At 42.9% G+C, this 18240-nt stretch overlaps 1 pseudogene; it reads left to right on the forward strand.

Annotated features, from left to right (window-relative positions):
- Window positions 1-1136: 1136 nt before the first annotated feature.
- Window positions 1137-11386, forward strand: LOC117560889 (annotated as a pseudogene).
- The last annotated feature ends 6854 nt before the right edge of the window (window positions 11387-18240 follow it).

Raw genomic sequence — 18240 nt, forward strand, 5'->3', positions numbered from 1 at the left:
TGTGTGTGTTCATTACAGTGGCTATATATACACTGTGTGGTTATTGCTACTGGTGGGGGGCATTTCCACGATTGACTGATGTGGCAGGTGATGTTGTGTTACAAGATTATTATTGTTGTTGAGCAACTGAATAAGAATTAATCTCAACTATGTCTGTTTGTGTTTTATTGATCTCTCTCTGTGTTAACATTTAAGGTTGGTGAGCCATACATTGTACTTACAGCTGCATCCCCTGTAATCTCAGATGCACCCAAGTCATAATTTTTTTATGGAACCGCGCCTAAGAGACTGAGTTACTAGCTCTATTGGATGAAATCCAAAAAATTCCTGTTTTCCACACCATATTTGGCAAGGGCCCATATTTAACCTCACATTGTAAGCAAGCCAGATCGTATATAAGGGGACCCCAACAGGACAGAGGACGGTGTGGTGGAAGGCCTTTGGAGACTTCAGCTTGTGGTAGGCTTATCTTCTGCTGTATAGCATTTCAATTTATTCTGTATTTGCTCAATTTGTTTGAAATATAAATTCATTGTAAAAAATTATCATTATCAAAACCAATTGATTTAAAACCAATATGATATCTTCTCAACAGGATTGTGGAATATTTCTGACTTTTCAATAAGAGTGGAACAGGTATACATACTACATTACATTTGCAAATATATTTTATTCCGTCAATCTAAGTTAGAAAAAAGTTTTAATGAGCTAATTACTTTTAACTCCATACTGGAATGTGTTCTGGTACACAGGAAAATAATTGAAGTTTGGACAGTTACCAATCCACATTTCAGTTTACTTCTTACCTCTGAGAGCAAAGCAGCTGACCCCCACACTGCTTCCTGGGCCCTGTATAGTATCTGCCCACTGCTTCTAATACTAGGATGGGTTAAATTCTAAGACTACATTTCACTGAGTGCGGTGCTGTGCACATTTGTGTGACGATTTAACGAGAATTTGATTTGAATCCTTCCATTTCAATTTCAAGGATAATTCAATTTAATGGGGATATGTTTATTTTTCTTTGATGACAGACATTCTGGGCTGTTGAATCAAATGGATTGAAAACATTAAAATAAGTAAGATTAATAAGATTTATCTTACTTGTGTGTACTTCACAGAAATAAACTGCCACCATGAGTACCGACGCGGAGATGGCCTTGTATGGCAAGGCTGCAATATACCTTCGTAAGCCAGAGAGGGAAAGACTTGAGGCTCAAAGTGCACCATTTGATGCCAAGAGTGCTTGCTTTGTGTCTGATGTCAAGGAGCTGTACTTGAAGGCAACAATCCTCAAGAAAGATGGTGGCAAAGTCACTGTCAAAGTACTGGGACACTGAGGAGGTTCGTATCATTAAATCAGTGTGTACAAGGAATTCAATTTGATCATTTCTCATGTAACACATTTCCTGTTCTAGGAGAGGGTAGTGAAAGAAGAGGAGGTCTTCCCATTGAACCCTCCCAAGTATGACAAGATTGAGGACATGGCCATGATGACCCATCTCAATGAAGCCTCTGTGCTGTATAACCTCAAAGAGCGTTATGCAGCATGGATGATCTACGTAAGACTAATTGCCTAATGAGACTGAAAAATGTTTGCTGGAAACATGAAGTTACATTTAAATTCTCTGCGATATATTTTAGACCTACTCTGGGTTGTTCTGTGCCACTGTGAACCCCTACAAGTGGCTCCCAGTATACGATACTGAATGTGTAAGTGCCTACAGAGGCAAGAAGCGTATGGAGGCTCCACCCCACATCTTCTCTGTCTCTGACAACGCTTATCAGTTCATGGCTACTGGTAAGTCATTACCACTCATTTAAAACGCATCAGTATAGAGTTTCTGTTTTTAACATGTACTTGATTGGTTTATGTTTTTTTTACTTTTACAGATAGGGAAAACCAGTCTGTCTTGATCACGTAAGTTTGTAACATTAACAATTGTGCCAATTTAGTTTAAGTTAAGATTATTCAAACATATTGGTCAAGTTCTTAATAATCTCTGTCTCTACCTAGTGGAGAATCTGGTGCTGGAAAGACTGTGAACACCAAGCGTGTCATCCAGTACTTTGCAACAATCTCAGTTTCTGGACCCAAGAGAGACGAATCAAAGGTATGTTACTCTATGATGATGACGATTCAGGATTCTTTATCTTTAGAAGTTTTTTCAGGGATGAACAAATGAAGTTGTTTCCTGACAGCTATTCTTAACCTGGATTTTAGGGGTCACTTGAGGATCAGATTATTGCAGCCAATCCATTGCTTGAGTCTTATGGTAACGCCAAAACTGTGAGGAATGACAACTCTTCTCGTTTTGTAAGTATGGAACAGTTTCTACAAACGAGAGAAGCATTGTTACATTGCACATGTGGAGGGACATTAATGATTATGTTATTTCAAACAGGGTAAATTCATCAGAATCCATTTCAACACAGCTGGCAAACTGGCTAGTGCTGATATTGAGACTTGTAAGTAACAATCCTTATAGTGTATACAAACTACTGTAAGTAAGATTTAGCCTGGCACTGACATTATCAAAACTTGTAGATCTGCTGGAGAAGTCTAGAGTGACATTCCAGCTTGAGGAAGAGAGAGGCTACCATATCTTCTACCAGATGATGACCGGCCACAAGCCAGAGCTCCTTGGTAAGGAGAATTAGATATAGCAATTGTTTCAACCTTATTAGAGTTTTACATTTATAAAAAATATCTACTGAGTACTGACATTTTTATTTTTTTTGGATTCTAGAACTGGCACTCCTCACAACCAACCCCTACGACTTCCCCATGTGTAGCATGGGTAAGATCGTTGTGGCCAGCATTGATGACAAACTGGAGCTGGAAGCCACGGATGTGAGTAATTTTCAATTCAACATATTTAAATAGACTTTGTGAAATAAATGCAACATCATTACAACTCTTTTAAGAACTTTTGCTTGAACAATTGTGTTTTTTGTGTCTTTTGGCATCAGAATGCTATTGATATCCTGGGCTTCACTAATGAAGAGAAGATGAGCATTTACAAGATGACCGGTGCTGTGCTTCACCATGGTAACATGAAGTTCAAGCAAAAGCAGCGTGAGGAGCAGGCTGAGAATGATGGCACAGAGGGTGAGTATTTAATCTTAGCTCTTAGCTTAGAGCTTGGCAACAACATTGATACATTTCTTGATAACGTTGTGTTCATCACAAATTATGATGGACATTTCTGAATTATTTTCAGATGCTGACAAGGTTGCTTATTTGCTGGGTCTGAACTCCGCTGACATGCTGAAGGGTCTGTGCTATCCTAGAGTGAAGGTCGGAAATGAGTATGTCACCAAGGGACAGACTGTACCTCAGGTAAACAATGATGGTCAATATCGAACCTTCTACTGTTTATAAACAAAAAATGTAGTACAGATTTCATTTGGAAAAATATATGCAATGTCAGTTGGCATTTTCTGTACTTCTGTCAATGAGTTCTAATAGAATTCTAAATTCAAGGGCGATCTTTGATTACATTTTAGTTTTGGAATTTTAGTGGCATGTATCTTGAAAATAATATAATATACCAGTTGTATATGTCAAAAATGAAATCACATCACTTTTTTTCTTTAAGGTCATGAACTCAGTGCCTGCCCTGGCCAAGTCTATCTATGAGAGGATGTTCTTGTGGATGGTCATCCGTATCAACAATATGTTGGACACCAAACAAGCTAGACAGTTCTACATTGGTGTGCTGGATATTGCTGGCTTTGAAATCTTTGATGTAAGCCAGAGTTTGAACAATTTAGCAGTTGATACTTTTCAATAAATAATAGTTCTTATTGCCTTGTAAGAGATTATGAAGATGATATGTCCTTTTGCAGTTCAATACATTGGAGCAGCTGTGCATCAACTTCACAAATGAGAAACTGCAACAGTTCTTCAACCACACCATGTTCGTCCTGGAGCAAGAGGAGTACAAGAAGGAGGGTATTATCTGGGAGTTCATTGACTTTGGTATGGACTTGGCTGCCTGCATTGAGCTGATTGAAAGGGTAACCACTTCATTTATTATATCATACATCATATGTAACAGTTTTTTTATTTGTTATAATGTATCACTAAATGATATACCTCTTTCAACCTTTTCAAGCCCATGGGCATCTTCTCCATCCTTGAAGAGGAGTGCATGTTCCCCAAGGCCTCAGACACATCCTTCAAGAACAAGCTGTATGACCAGCATCTTGGCAAAAACAGAGCATTTGAGAAGCCAAAGCCCACAAAGGGCAAGGCTGAGGCCCACTTCTCCCTGGTGCACTATGCTGGTACCGTGGACTACAACATCACTGGCTGGCTGGACAAGAACAAGGATCCCCTGAATGATTCTGTCATTCAGCTGTACCAGAAATCCTCAGTGAAACTGCTGGTTTCGCTGTATCCTCCAGTAGTTGAGGGTAAGATAGTAACTACAGTAAAGATCAAATGTATATTTGTAATATTGTTTTATTTTAACTCATCAACTTGTTTATGCTAATTTCATGTAATTCTAACAAAACATCAACAGATGCTACTAAGAAGGGAGGCAAGAAGAAGGGTGGTTCTATGCAGACTGTGTCCTCACAGTTCAGGGTAAGCTTTCTCAAAGCAAACATAACTAATAGATCTCTGTTTAAACCAAAACTCCCAATTGTGGCATTTCATGACATGAGACACCATTATGGATTACAGGAGAACTTGGGCAAGCTGATGACGAACTTGAGGGCCACCCATCCTCACTTTGTGCGCTGTCTGATTCCCAATGAGTCAAAGACTCCAGGTACATATACAACAGTATTGATGACTGGTTTGGTTTTTAATTCTGTGCTGCATCAACTAAAATCCTACTATTTATTCAAATAATTAAATATAAAAAAATGTTGTACAGGTCTTATGGAGAACTTCCTGGTTATCCACCAGCTCAGGTGTAATGGTGTCCTGGAGGGTATTAGAATCTGCAGAAAAGGTTTCCCCAGCAGGATCCTCTATGCTGACTTCAAGCAGAGGTATAATGTGTTTATACATAGAAATGTAACCTCTCATTATTACAATGTAATGCTCCTCCTGACAATAAACTCTTTCATATAGATACAAGGTGCTGAATGCCGGTGTCATCCCTGACGGTCAGTTCATGGACAACAAGAAGGCTTCAGAGAAGCTGCTTGGGTCAATTGATGTTCCTCATGATGAATATAAATTTGGACACACCAAGGTAAGTACTTTACATTTACTTCATAACTGAGCTAATGAATATTTACCAAAGACGCTGTACAGTGTATTTGTTGGATGTTACTGTGACTACGGTAGTATGTATTATACATGTAATTAATGAAACTACATCAGGAGGTCAACTCTGGTAGCCTTTCTTTTTCCATCCCGGCAAATAATAATAAAAAAAAACAATACTTCCTTGATTATGATGAAACAAGTAATTAAGACTTGGCCTTAAAACCATTCCATCCAACCAAAAACCATCATGTAAATAGGAGTCACATATTTCATTTTGTTTGCTTGCTTGCTATACAGTGGTTCAAGTGTTCATTACTTGAATTCATCATTTATTTGCTGAAAGACATTTATATTTCCCCTACTCGAAAAAAGGTATTCTGATTCTGAAAACATTTGTTGCTTCTGTTTGTTCAGGTGTTCTTCAAGGCTGGCCTGCTGGGTACCCTTGAGGAGATGAGAGACGAAAAACTGGCATCTCTGGTCACCATGACTCAGGCTTTGGCCCGTGGTTACGTCATGAGAAAGGAGTTTGTGAAGATGACAGAAAGGAGGCACGTTGAAAATTGCTAATTCTGATCAATGGTGTAAAGAAAAAATAGATATTGTCTAAAACCAATTTCTCTGTGCAGGGAAGCCATATACACCATCCAGTACAACGTGCGCTCCTTCATGAATGTCAAACACTGGCCATGGATGAAGGTCTACTACAAGATTAAGCCTCTGCTGCAGAGTGCTGAAACTGAGAAGGAGCTGGCAAATATGAAGGAGAACTATGAAAAAATGACAACTGACCTGGCTACTGCCCTGGCCAAGAAGAAGGAACTGGAGGAGAAGATGGTTTCCCTTCTGCGGGAGAAGACTGATCTGGCTCTGCAAGTAGCATCTGTAAGTAAACGTCAACAGACAAATGTGCTTTTTCATGTTTGTGAATATGAGCTAACATGTATTTTTATGAAAATGGTCTAGGAAGGAGACAATCTCACTGATGCTGAGGAGAGATGTGAGGGACTCATCAAGAGTAAGATTCAGATGGAGGCCAAACTCAAAGAGACAACTGAGAGACTGGAGGATGAAGAGGAAATGAATGCTGAGCTCACTGCCAAGAAGAGAAAGCTGGAGGATGAATGCTCTGAGCTCAAGAAGGATATTGATGACCTGGAACTTACCTTGGCCAAAGTGGAAAAGGAGAAACATGCCACTGAGAACAAGGTTTGTAATCAATGATCTGTCCATTAGGTAGTGAGATTATAATTATTTATTTGTATTAACAACATCTTTCTTGCACACTTAGGTGAAGAACCTGACCGAGGAGATGGCCTCTCAGGATGAGAGCGTTGCTAAGCTGACCAAGGAAAAGAAAGCCCTTCAGGAGTCTCATCAGCAGACTCTTGATGACCTGCAGGCAGAGGAAGACAAAGTCAACACTCTGACCAAGGCCAAGACCAAGCTTGAGCAGCAAGTGGATGATGTAAGTTTACAGTCACTTGATTTGGCAAAGCAAGATTATTCTTGAACATGATCATTAAAATGTATACCTTTGTTTAGCTTGAGGGTTCTCTGGAGCAAGAGAAGAAGCTGCGTATGGACCTGGAGAGAACTAAGAGAAAGCTTGAGGGTGATCTCAAACTGTCCCAGGAATCCGTCATGGATCTTGAGAATGACAAGCAGCAGTCTGATGAGAAAATCAAAAAGTAGCTTAGTTTTTCTGTTTAAACAACATACATTTTTTTTAAGAAGTTTTCAATTGCATGAACTCAATGGACTTTATCAATTTTGTTCACAGGAAGGACTTTGAATGCAGTCAGCTCCTTAGCAAGATTGAAGATGAGCAGTCTCTGGGTGCTCAGCTCCAGAAGAAGATCAAGGAGCTCCAGGTGAGATATTGTGTTACACTTAACAATACTACATACATTTACTATATGTGTAATAAAGTGAATGATTGCTAAAAGAGAAAACATCTACATTCAACAGGCTCGTATTGAGGAACTGGAAGAGGAGATTGAGGCTGAGCGTGCAGCTCGTGCCAAGGTTGAGAAGCAGAGAGCTGACCTCTCCAGGGAACTTGAGGAGATCAGTGAGAGGCTGGAGGAGGCTGGAGGTGCCACCGCTTCTCAGATTGAGATGAACAAGAAGCGTGAGGCTGAGTTCCAGAAGCTCCGTCGTGACCTTGAGGAGTCCACTCTGCAGCACGAAGCAACTGCTTCTGCCCTTCGCAAGAAGCAGGCTGACAGTGTTGCTGATCTGGGAGAGCAGATTGACAACCTCCAGCGTGTCAAGCAGAAGCTTGAGAAGGAAAAGAGTGAATACAAGATGGAGATTGATGACCTCTCTAGCAACATGGAGAATGTTGCTAAGGCAAAGGTACACTAGCAATACATGCTTTTTTTATAATATTATATGTTACCAATATGAATATAGTACATCATGTAAATTATTTTGTGAATAAAATCTGATCACTAATCTTGTTTATTTTTCCTCATTAGGGAAATCTTGAAAAGATGTGCCGTACTCTTGAGGACCAACTTAGCGAACTGAAGACCAAGAATGATGAAAACGTCCGCCAAATCAATGACACAAGTTCACAGAAAGCACGCCTCCTGACAGAAAATGGTATCTACATGTTTTTTGGTGAACCATCTGTGGAGTATATGATTGAGAAACGTAACACAAACTAACGTATTATAATATTTTTGACACAAGGTGAGTTCAGCCGTCAAGTTGAAGAGAAGGAAGCTCTTGTCTCTCAGTTGACCAGAGGCAAGCAGGCCTCCACACAGCAGATTGATGAATTGAAGAGACAGATTGAGGAGGAGGTTAAGGTAAGAAACCATTAAGATAGTATATATTTGTATGATTTGTTTGTGATTTAGAAATTGTGTAAAGGTTAACAATATTTCTTACAACAGGCCAAGAATGCTCTTGCCCATGGCCTGCAATCAGCCCGCCATGACTGTGATCTGCTGAGGGAGCAGTTTGAAGAGGAGCAGGAGGCCAAGGCTGAGCTGCAGCGTGGAATGTCCAAGGCCAACAGTGAGGTGGCTCAGTGGAGATCGAAGTATGAAACTGATGCTATCCAGCGCACTGAGGAGCTTGAGGAATCCAAGTGAGTGACATTCCAACTGTTAAATGGCCAGAAGTGTAGCATTTTAGCAAAAACTCTACTGATTCCTGAATTGCTGGTAATAACATTAGTATTTTAAAATGTGTATAGCTTCTTACTTTGAGGCCAATCATTGAGATTAATTAATATGGTAATTAGTTGTTTCAGTTATGCAAATATAACTAGAAAATAACTTGTAACTTTGTGAGTTTAACTGAGCCACAAATACCTCCATTTTCAAACAGGAAAAAGCTTGCCCAGCGCCTTCAGGAGGCTGAGGAACAGATTGAGGCAGTGAATTCCAAGTGTGCTTCTCTTGAGAAAACCAAACAGAGGCTCCAGAGTGAGGTGGAGGACCTCATGATTGATGTGGAGAGGGCCAATGGCCTTGCTGCCAACCTGGACAAAAAGCAGAGGAACTTTGACAAGGTAACGCAATGTACTGTGTTTGGTCAAAACACACAAACAATGACATGAATATGAGACTTTAACATAACCAAATAAACTGTATGAATTGTATTATTCAGGTGTTGGCAGAGTGGAAGCAGAAGTACGAGGAGGGTCAGGCAGAGCTTGAGGGAGCACAGAAGGAGGCTCGTTCTCTCAGCACTGAACTGTTCAAGATGAAGAACTCTTATGAGGAGGCTCTTGATCATCTGGAGACCATGAAGCGTGAAAACAAGAATCTGCAACGTGAGTTCTACATAATGTCACAGAGTTCAACATGAGTTGGACATTTTGTTGATATTTTACCATTTAAGGCTCAACAATATGATAAACCCCATGTATCTTTCTGCAGAGGAGATCTCAGATCTGACTGAACAGATTGGTGAGACTGGCAAGAGCATCCATGAGCTGGAGAAGACCAAGAAGCAGGTGGAGACAGAGAAGACTGAGATCCAGACAGCTCTTGAAGAGGCTGAGGTATTTCTTTCCTGGGAGTTCATAACATTACAAATCATTGACAAATATATCAGTGTTTGAAGGCAAAGATGAGTGTTTAATTGTTTGATTTCATTAGGGAACTCTGGAACATGAAGAGTCTAAGATCCTGCGTGTCCAGCTGGAGCTCAACCAGATTAAGGGTGAGGTGGACTAGGAAGCTGGCAGAGAAAGATGAAGAGATGGAACAGATCAAGAGGAACAGCCAGAGAGTGACTGACTCCATGCAGAGCACTCTGGATTCTGAGGTCAGGAGCAGAAACGATGCCCTGAGAATCAAGAAGAAGATGGAGGGAGATCTGAATGAGATGGAGATTCAGCTCAGCCATGCCAACCGCCAGGCTGCTGAGTCCACGAAGCAGCTCAGGAATGTGCAGGCACAGCTGAAGGTATAGAAAAGGAACAGTTTATTTTCCAACTATGGTAGATTGGGCTACATTTTGGCATTCATGTATATATGTCTGATCCTTTTCTCACTAGGATGCACAACTGCACCTTGATGATGCTGTCAGAGCCCAGGAGGACTTCAAGGAGCAGGCTGCTATGGTGGATCGTAGAAACGGTCTTATGGTGGCTGAAATTGAGGAACTTAGAGCTGCTCTGGAACAGACAGAGAGAAGTCGCAAAATTGCTGAGCAAGAGCTGGTTGATGCCAGTGAGCGTGTTGGACTTCTGCACTCTCAGGTGAACAAACCTAATCATTTCAATAATTCAAGAATCAAATACAATTTCAACTAACATGAATATTAGGCATGTGATGACTTAAGAGGCTAAATATGTTCACCTTTTAGAACACAAGCCTTGTGAACTCTAAGAAGAAGCTTGAGACCGACCTGGTCCAGGTCCAGGGTGAAGTGGATGACACTGTGCAGGAAGCAAGGAATGCAGAGGAGAAGGCCAAGAAGGCCATCACTGATGTAGGTTTCAATGTCATGTGTTCTTACTTTTAACGGACATTTTTTGTTGATATTTCTAATTAACATGTTTTGATGTCTCCTGTAGGCTGCTATGATGGCTGAGGAGCTGAAGAAGGAGCAAGATACTAGTGCTCATCTGGAGAGGATGAAGAAGAACCTGGAGGTTGCTGTTAAGGACCTGCAGCACCGTCTGGATGAGGCTGAGAACCTGGCCATGAAGGGTGGCAAGAAGCAGCTCCAGAAACTGGAGTCTAGGGTAAAAAAAGTCATACTAAGATTTATATAGCTGAAAGAAACCTTTGAAAACAAGCTGGATACTTAATGTTTTAATGTTATTCAAAAGGTGCGTGAGCTGGAAGCAGAGGTTGAGGCTGAACAGAGACGTGGAGTAGATGCTGTTAAAGGTGTCCGCAAATATGAGAGGAGAGTTAAGGAGCTCACCTATCAGGTATGGTTACTTTCATAGTTAAAATGTACAGTACCAATTCATCTAATATAGAAACCTTTTAAAATATTGAAACATGCAAATCTAAATTGGCACAGACTGAGGAGGACAAGAAAAATGTTGCCAGGCTGCAGGATCTGGTTGACAAATTGCAGCTGAAGGTGAAGGCCTACAAGAGGCAGGCTGAGGAGGCGGTAAGGACAATATATACATTGTTTTGTAGATATGTCTGATTGTTAAGATTACCATCACATTCTTATATTATATTTTAAAGTCTTTGAAGGTTTCTGTACCTTAAACTATGTATCTCTTATTCCAGGAGGAACAAGCCAATACTCATCTGTCCAAGTGCAGGAAGGTTCAAAATGAGCTGGAGGAGGCTGAGGAGCGTGCTGACATTGCAGAGTCCCAGGTCAACAAACTGAGAGCAAAGACCCGTGACTCTGGCAAGGTAACTATAAAGACATTTCAGCTTTTATGAATGAAAATAAAATTAAATATCTCTTAATGCAATACTTAAGTCTTGACAGAACAAATATAGCCCAAATCTTTCTGAAATGAACGACAGAGAAAACATTCAGATGTATGCAGAGTATGATGTCAATGCTTGTATACACTGTATGTCTTTATATGTTGTTGTTTTTTTACAGGGAAAAGAAGCAGCTGAATAAAGCACTTGAGTTGATTGGCTGTTTCTAATCATATAATATGATGTGAAATATACCACAATAAAGGTTTTTGATCTTCAATGGAATTGTCCTTCTTATTTGTGCGAATGCTGTGCAACAGCATTCCACTATTGTTCATCTTTTCTTTAATCATCTTCTTCTACTTCTTTTTCTTCTTCTTATTAGTGTGAATGCTGTTTACAGCTAGGTAGAGAGGCCTTTTTCAGATTTTAACATTAATGTGTAATGCACAGATCGTTAAGGCTAGAGTGCTTTGATGTCAAAACAGAGTGGAGGAGAGCTTGAAATTTGCCCAAAATTGTGTTTTAAACCTGCCATAATTCCCTAACCCAACACTCCTTGGACATCATTTTTCATGAAAAACTTAGGAAAACCTCTCCTACGTTGAAAAAAAAATAATTAAGAAATTTTTTTTAACAAAATGCCTCTTGAAGACGGCATGAAGAGACAAAAACTTGTCAAAAAGTCCACCTAGCTCCCAATAGACTCCCATGTTAAATGTTGTCCGGATCTTTCTTCAGTCCAGAAATAAGTACACTTTAAAAACAAATTGCTCCCATCTCCATATTTTACACACAAAACCCCAAAAAAAAAACATATATCAGTTCATTGGGGTTCCCTGATGCTCACGGTCTGGTAATTTTGAATAGGTGGCAAAATTGTCAGATATAATCCTCAATGCATTCTTAATGGGACTCATTTATATTTTACACAGGCTCCGCCCTCTACTGGGCTCTATGGGTACTACCCTCAATCATGCTATGCAAGCATTCACCTACTGAGATATCTATAAACGTAGCCAGCCCCTCGGGTCGGGCCTACCTGAATGCGCGCGCAAGCCCACCGTATATAAGGCGGCCACGCCTCCTGACTGTCATCCTTTTCTCTTCAGCGGGCGAGCAACAACTGAAGCAGAGAAAGTAAAACGTTTGAAAGGAAGGAGTTATCATACCTTCATGGAGTCATCACTTCTAGAGACCCGGGCCTGTCCTTCGTGCTCTGGCTTAATAGTGGGCACCGATCCTCACCACCTCTGCTTCGAGTATTTGGGGGACCAGGATATGGCCGAGGCGGTGCCATTCACGTTTAGCAACAGAGCTAAATCTCCGGATAAACTTTCGATAAAAGTTTGCAAACCCTATGAACTGTTGCACCTTTTTCTTGTTGGTTAATGTGGGCCAATTAGCCACAACACTAACCTTGGAAGGGTCCATCTGTACCTGGTTGGCGGTTACAATGGAACCCAGAAAAGAAACAGTGGCTGCGTGAAACTCACACTTCTCGGCTTTGACGTACAGGTGGTTTTCCAGTAGCTTCTGGAGGACTTGACGAACCTGTGGAACATGGGTTTGACTGTCTGGGGAAATCATCCAGATATACATACAAAAATACAATCAAGAAGTCTCTTATGGCGCGTTTCCACTGCAGCGGGTAGCTCGCTTTAAGCGTGCCGAGCTGTGCGGGGCCCGATATTGGTTGCGTTTCCACTTGGCCTAGTACCGGCTAGCGGGTCATAATTCACAGTTTTTCTGGCCCCATAAAATCGTGGTTCTAGGGCCAGGAACAACCAGGCTGAGTCGGGCTGAGTATGCTAAACTAGAGAGAATCGCTGGCAAGGGGGCTACAACTACAAGATGAACATATTTGACCGTGATTTAATTGTAATACAAGTTTCAAAATGATGCCGAAGTAACAACATACTGATACCGGTTAGTAAAAACCATGAATTAATGCTTTGACAAGTCTGCAGACAGACGGCAGGCAAAAAACCCTTTTAAAATGCGTGTTTTCTAAATGGAGCTTGGCTAAGCTAATGTCATATATGCTCCGACCGTCCACACTCACAACAACGGCCCATACAGACATAAATAAACCAGCGACTGTATTCTCCATGACACAGGCAGTCTGTGGTTTGTACTTGTTTAACTTTTGTGTAGTTTCTGAACAGATATGAAGAGCTGTGAGCTCTGAGTGCTAAGAGCTAACTGCTGTGTTGTTTTTCTGGGGTGCTCATTGAAGATGACGTCACGGCTCCGCCTACACTGCGTTACTATAGTAACTACCCCAGTTCCTAAACTGTAATGGAAGTGCAGCATTAAAGTGAGCTGGGCCTAATAAGGCCTAACCAAACCGAGCGAGGCTGAGCGAGGCCTGCAGTGGAAACGCGCCATTAGAATGTCATTGACGAAGGTCTGGAAGACAGCAGGAGCGTTACATAATCCAAAGGTGTGAGACAGCGACCCTTTTAGTGGCTGGATTTCCAGTGAAAGAACCAAACCCGAGAGGAGGTAGAGTTGCACACCATAGTGACTTTATTGCACAACCACCATATGAGAACAGCCAGCCAGCATGGAGGTGTTCACCCTTTTCCTCCGACTGAAGACTGGCTCTTTTATAGAGGATCTTATTGGGAGAAACCATTCACAGGTAATCTATTATAAATACACATGTCATCTTAATGGGTATAACGATAATCTATAATATTCTGTGCATGTATGATCAGTGGTTTATAGCCATCTATTAATTTAACCCCAAAACCCACATTATAACTGACCATAATATATAGACATACATTCCCAACTACAACAGAAACCCCTACGCCCATCTCGCCACTTGGTTCGTCCCGGAACCTTCTTTAGTCAGTGTTTGTTTCCCCCCCGAGGACCATTAAACAAACACACTGGAGCGGACACAGGACGAAACAGCATGGGAGCCGATGGACGTAACTGTTAGGGCTGTACAAGGGCGTGGAATCAAATGCACGATGCAGAGACAAACAAAGTATCAAAATAAAGTGTTTTAATGTAGACAGGTCATAACACACTGAATACATAAAGCAACAAAACAAAAACTACTAATACACTAATCTAACTCTATGGACGTTAACTCTATGGACAATGACAAAAGCATCTTACGCTGGAAGGCTTGGAACACACAAGACAATCTGGCAACGAGACAGGGGAAGACGAGAACTACAGTATATATACTAGACAGACAACACCAGGTGAAGACAATTAGACAATCACAACCGTGGCAAAACAGACAAGGCAGGAAACGTACTTTAGACACATGAGGGTAGACAAGACTATCAAAATAAAACAGGAACCCATCTAAACACATAACATGAAACCTAAACTAGGGAACAATCTTAGCAGAGCCGTCGACGCACAACAGTACCCTCCCCTCTAGGGACGACACCTGACGGCCCTGGGACCTCCGGATGACACCTGTAGTAGTCCTCGATTAAGTCTTTGCCCACGATAAAACTGGACGGGACCCAGGACCGTTCTTCAGGACCGTAGCCCTCCCAATAAACCAGAAATTGACGACCTCTGCCTCGATTTCTCCCTGACAGGAGACGTTTGACAGAGTACACCGGACCGCCATCAACAACACGGGGAACCGGCTTGATTCGGCTGACGTGGAACGTTGGATGAACCCGTAGTGACCTGGGCAGACGGAGACGGACAGATACAGGATTGATTATTTTAGTGACAGGAAATGGACCCACAAACCTTGGAGCGAGCTTCTTTGACAAGACCCTGAGTGGCAGATCCTTTGTGGACAACCACACCCGCTGCCCCGGTCTGTATGTAGGTGCCGCCCGCCGCCGTTGATCCGCCACCGTCTTCATCCGAGCCGAATTCCTCAGGAGGACCCGACGAGCTGCAGCCCAGACACGGTGGCATCTTCTGACTAAGGCGTGAGCAGATGGCACCGCCACCTCCTTCTCAGTTTCTGAGAATAGAGGAGGCTGATAGCCAAAGACACAGTGAAAGGGAGACAGACCGGTAGCAGAGGTGGGCAAAGAGTTGCGCGCATACTCCACCCATGTCAGATGCTCGCTCCAGGTTGCAGGGTTCTGAGAAACCAGGCAGCGCAGGCACGTCTCCAGCTCCTGATTCAGCCGTTCCGTCTGTCCGTTGGACTGGGGATGATAACCTGAGGTGAGGCTGACTGACACTCCCAGGAGGGTGCAAAACTCCTTCCAGTACCTGGAGGAAAACTGAGGACCTCGATCCGACACAATGTCTCTGGGAATACCATGAATACGGACAACATGAGTCAATAACGCCTGAGCAGTCTCTTTAGCTGACGGCAACTTTGGCATGGCAATAAAATGGACCATCTTAGAGAACCTGTCCACTACAGTGAGGACAGTGGTGTTACCCTTGGATGGAGGAAGACCCGTGACAAAATCCAACGAAATGTCAGACCAGGGCCTGCTGGGAACGGGGAGAGGCTGCAGCAGTCCCATCTGTGATTTTGATGACGTCTTGTTCCTGGCACAAACTACACAGGCAGCCACATATTCGGAGACATCCTTAACCAAAGAAGGCCACCAAAACCTCTGTCGAACGACGAATACGGTCCTCTTGACCCCTGGATGACAAGTGAGCAGTAATGTGTGAGACCAATAACCTGTGACCGCATGGATTCAGGCACGAATAGCCTGTCCAATGGACAGCCACTAGGTTTCGGCCCCTCACCATTGACACGTTTCACCTGATCTACTATAGGCCATGTCACCACCCCAACCACACGGGAGAGTGGAAGGATTGGCTCTGGATCCTTGGCCATGGGCTCTGGGTCATGGAGGCGTGAGAGGACGTCAGGTTTGCCATTCTTGGACCCAGCTCTAAAAGACAATGTAAAGTCAAAACAGGTTAAAAAAAAGGTTGCCACCGGGCCTGGCGTGAGTTCAACCTCTTAGCTTTGCGGATGTATTGAAGGTTCTTGTGGTCGGTCCAAACCAAGAACGGCTGTGGCGCCCCCTCAAGCCAGTGCCTCCACTCCTCCAGAGCCATCTTGACTGCCAACAGCTCTCGGTTTCCGACGTCGTAGTTTCTCTCTGCGGGAGATAGTTTGCGAGACAAAAAGGCACAAGGATGCATCTTATGATCCCCAGCCGCTCTCTGTGAGAGAATGGCCCCCACCCCATCATTGGAGGCATCCACCTCCACAACAAACTGTCGTTGAGGATCAGGAACAGTCAGTATGGGAGCTGTGGTAAACATTCTTTTTAACTCATTAAAAGCCTCCTCGGCCCTGAGGCCCCACACAAAGTTAACCCCTGGTGAGGTCAGTGCATGAAGGGGAGCAGCAACAGAGCTAAAGTTCCTAATAAATCGTCTGTAGAAGTTAACAAACCGCAAAAACTGCTGTACCTTCTTCCTATTGGTGGGGGTGGCCCAGTCTGCCACTGCACTGACCTTTGCAGGGTCCATCAGGATTTGTCCAGGAGAAATGATGAACCCCAGGAATGAGAGTTGATGCATGGAACTCACACTTCTCTGCTTTTACAAACAGGTGATTATCCAGTAGGAGCTGTAGTACTTGGTGGACATGTTGCACATGAGTCTCCTTATCAGGAGAGCAGATTAAAATGTGATCCAAATACACAAAGACAAACACGATCAAAACCCCCCCCCGAGTACATCATTGACCAGCGCCTGGAAAACTGCTGGGGCGTTAGTTAACCCGAAAGGCATTACGAGGTACTCGTAATGTCCTGTTGGGGTATTAAATCCAGTTTTCCACTCATCCCCCTCCCTTATTCTTACCAGATGATAAGCGTTGCGTAAATCCAGTTTTGTGAACACTTTAGCATCCTGCAATAGGTCAAAAGCAGAGTCAATGAGAGGGAGGGGGCATCTGTTTTTTACCGTGATGTCATTCAGTGGACTGTAATTGATGCAGGGACGGAGAGAACCATCTTTTTTCTTCACGAAGAAGAAACCCGTTCCGGCAGGAGAGGAAGACGGTCGGATGAGTCCTGCCTTGAGTGAGGTGTCGATGTAATCCTTCATGGACCCCTTTTCTGGAGCTGACAGGGAGTACAGACGGCCCTTGGGAATCGTGGATCCTGGCAACAAGTCTATAGCACAATCATAAGGCCGATGGGGTGGTAGTGCACTCGCCCTAGCTTTACTAAAGACTTCCTTTAGATCATGATAACATGTGGGGACCTTTGATAAATCAGGGTAATCAGAAAAATAGTCAGAAAGAGGTTCGTTGTGACAGTCTGCTTTAGAAGTGGAGATTTTCCTCAGTATCAACTTACTCTGATCGTGTACACACTTCTGTTTACACAACATTCACCACTCTTGTACTTTCCCTGACCGCCAATCAATGACAGGATTGTGCAAAAGTAACCAAGGGTAACCTAAAATGATCGGGTGTTGAGCTGATTTAAACACATGAAAAACTATGTTCTTAACATGAGTGTCATTGATTGTCATTTTTACAGGTGTGGTGCAATGAGTCACTGTGAATAGTAGGCGCCCATCTAACGCGTTCCCTTTTAACGGCAAAGGTAATGGCGTCAACGTCAGGTTAAGCCTAAGAGCTAGCTCTTTATCCAAAAAACTCTCATCGGCTCCAGAATCTACAAGTGCCCCCTGTTCAATAACCTGATTACCTTCACATAGCATAACTTGAGTTAGTGTGCGTGGAGGGAAGTCAAAAAAGTCAGATTGGCTCACCAGTGTCTTCCCTTTCACCGGTGAGCCTGTTCTTTTACTGGACACATGGCGTTGTTGATTGCCCCTGTTGACCGCAGTAGAAACATCTTGCCTCCACTAGGCGGCGACGTCGTTCTTCCGGTGAGATTCTGGCCCTGCCGAGCTGCATCGGCTCCTCCGAGTCAATGGGGGGCGCTGTGGCCTCTGAAGCAGGTGACGAGCCGAATGATGTCCTCCGGACAGGATGGACAGCTGTTGAGAACCCTCTGGTTCCGCTGGACGAAGCGGCAGTCTTCTTTCTTTCTCTATCTCTCTCACAGATGCGATTGTCAATCTTAATAGCAGCCGCTACGATACTTTCTAAGTCTGTGGGAGGATCCATAAGCAATAAATGATCCTTAATTTTCTCTGATAGTCCGTTCCGAAATATGTCCCTTAACGCTGAATCAT

This window comes from Gymnodraco acuticeps, unplaced genomic scaffold (genome assembly GCF_902827175.1).
Source record: "Gymnodraco acuticeps unplaced genomic scaffold, fGymAcu1.1, whole genome shotgun sequence".
In the NCBI taxonomy this organism is placed as follows: Eukaryota; Metazoa; Chordata; class Actinopteri; order Perciformes; family Bathydraconidae; genus Gymnodraco; species Gymnodraco acuticeps.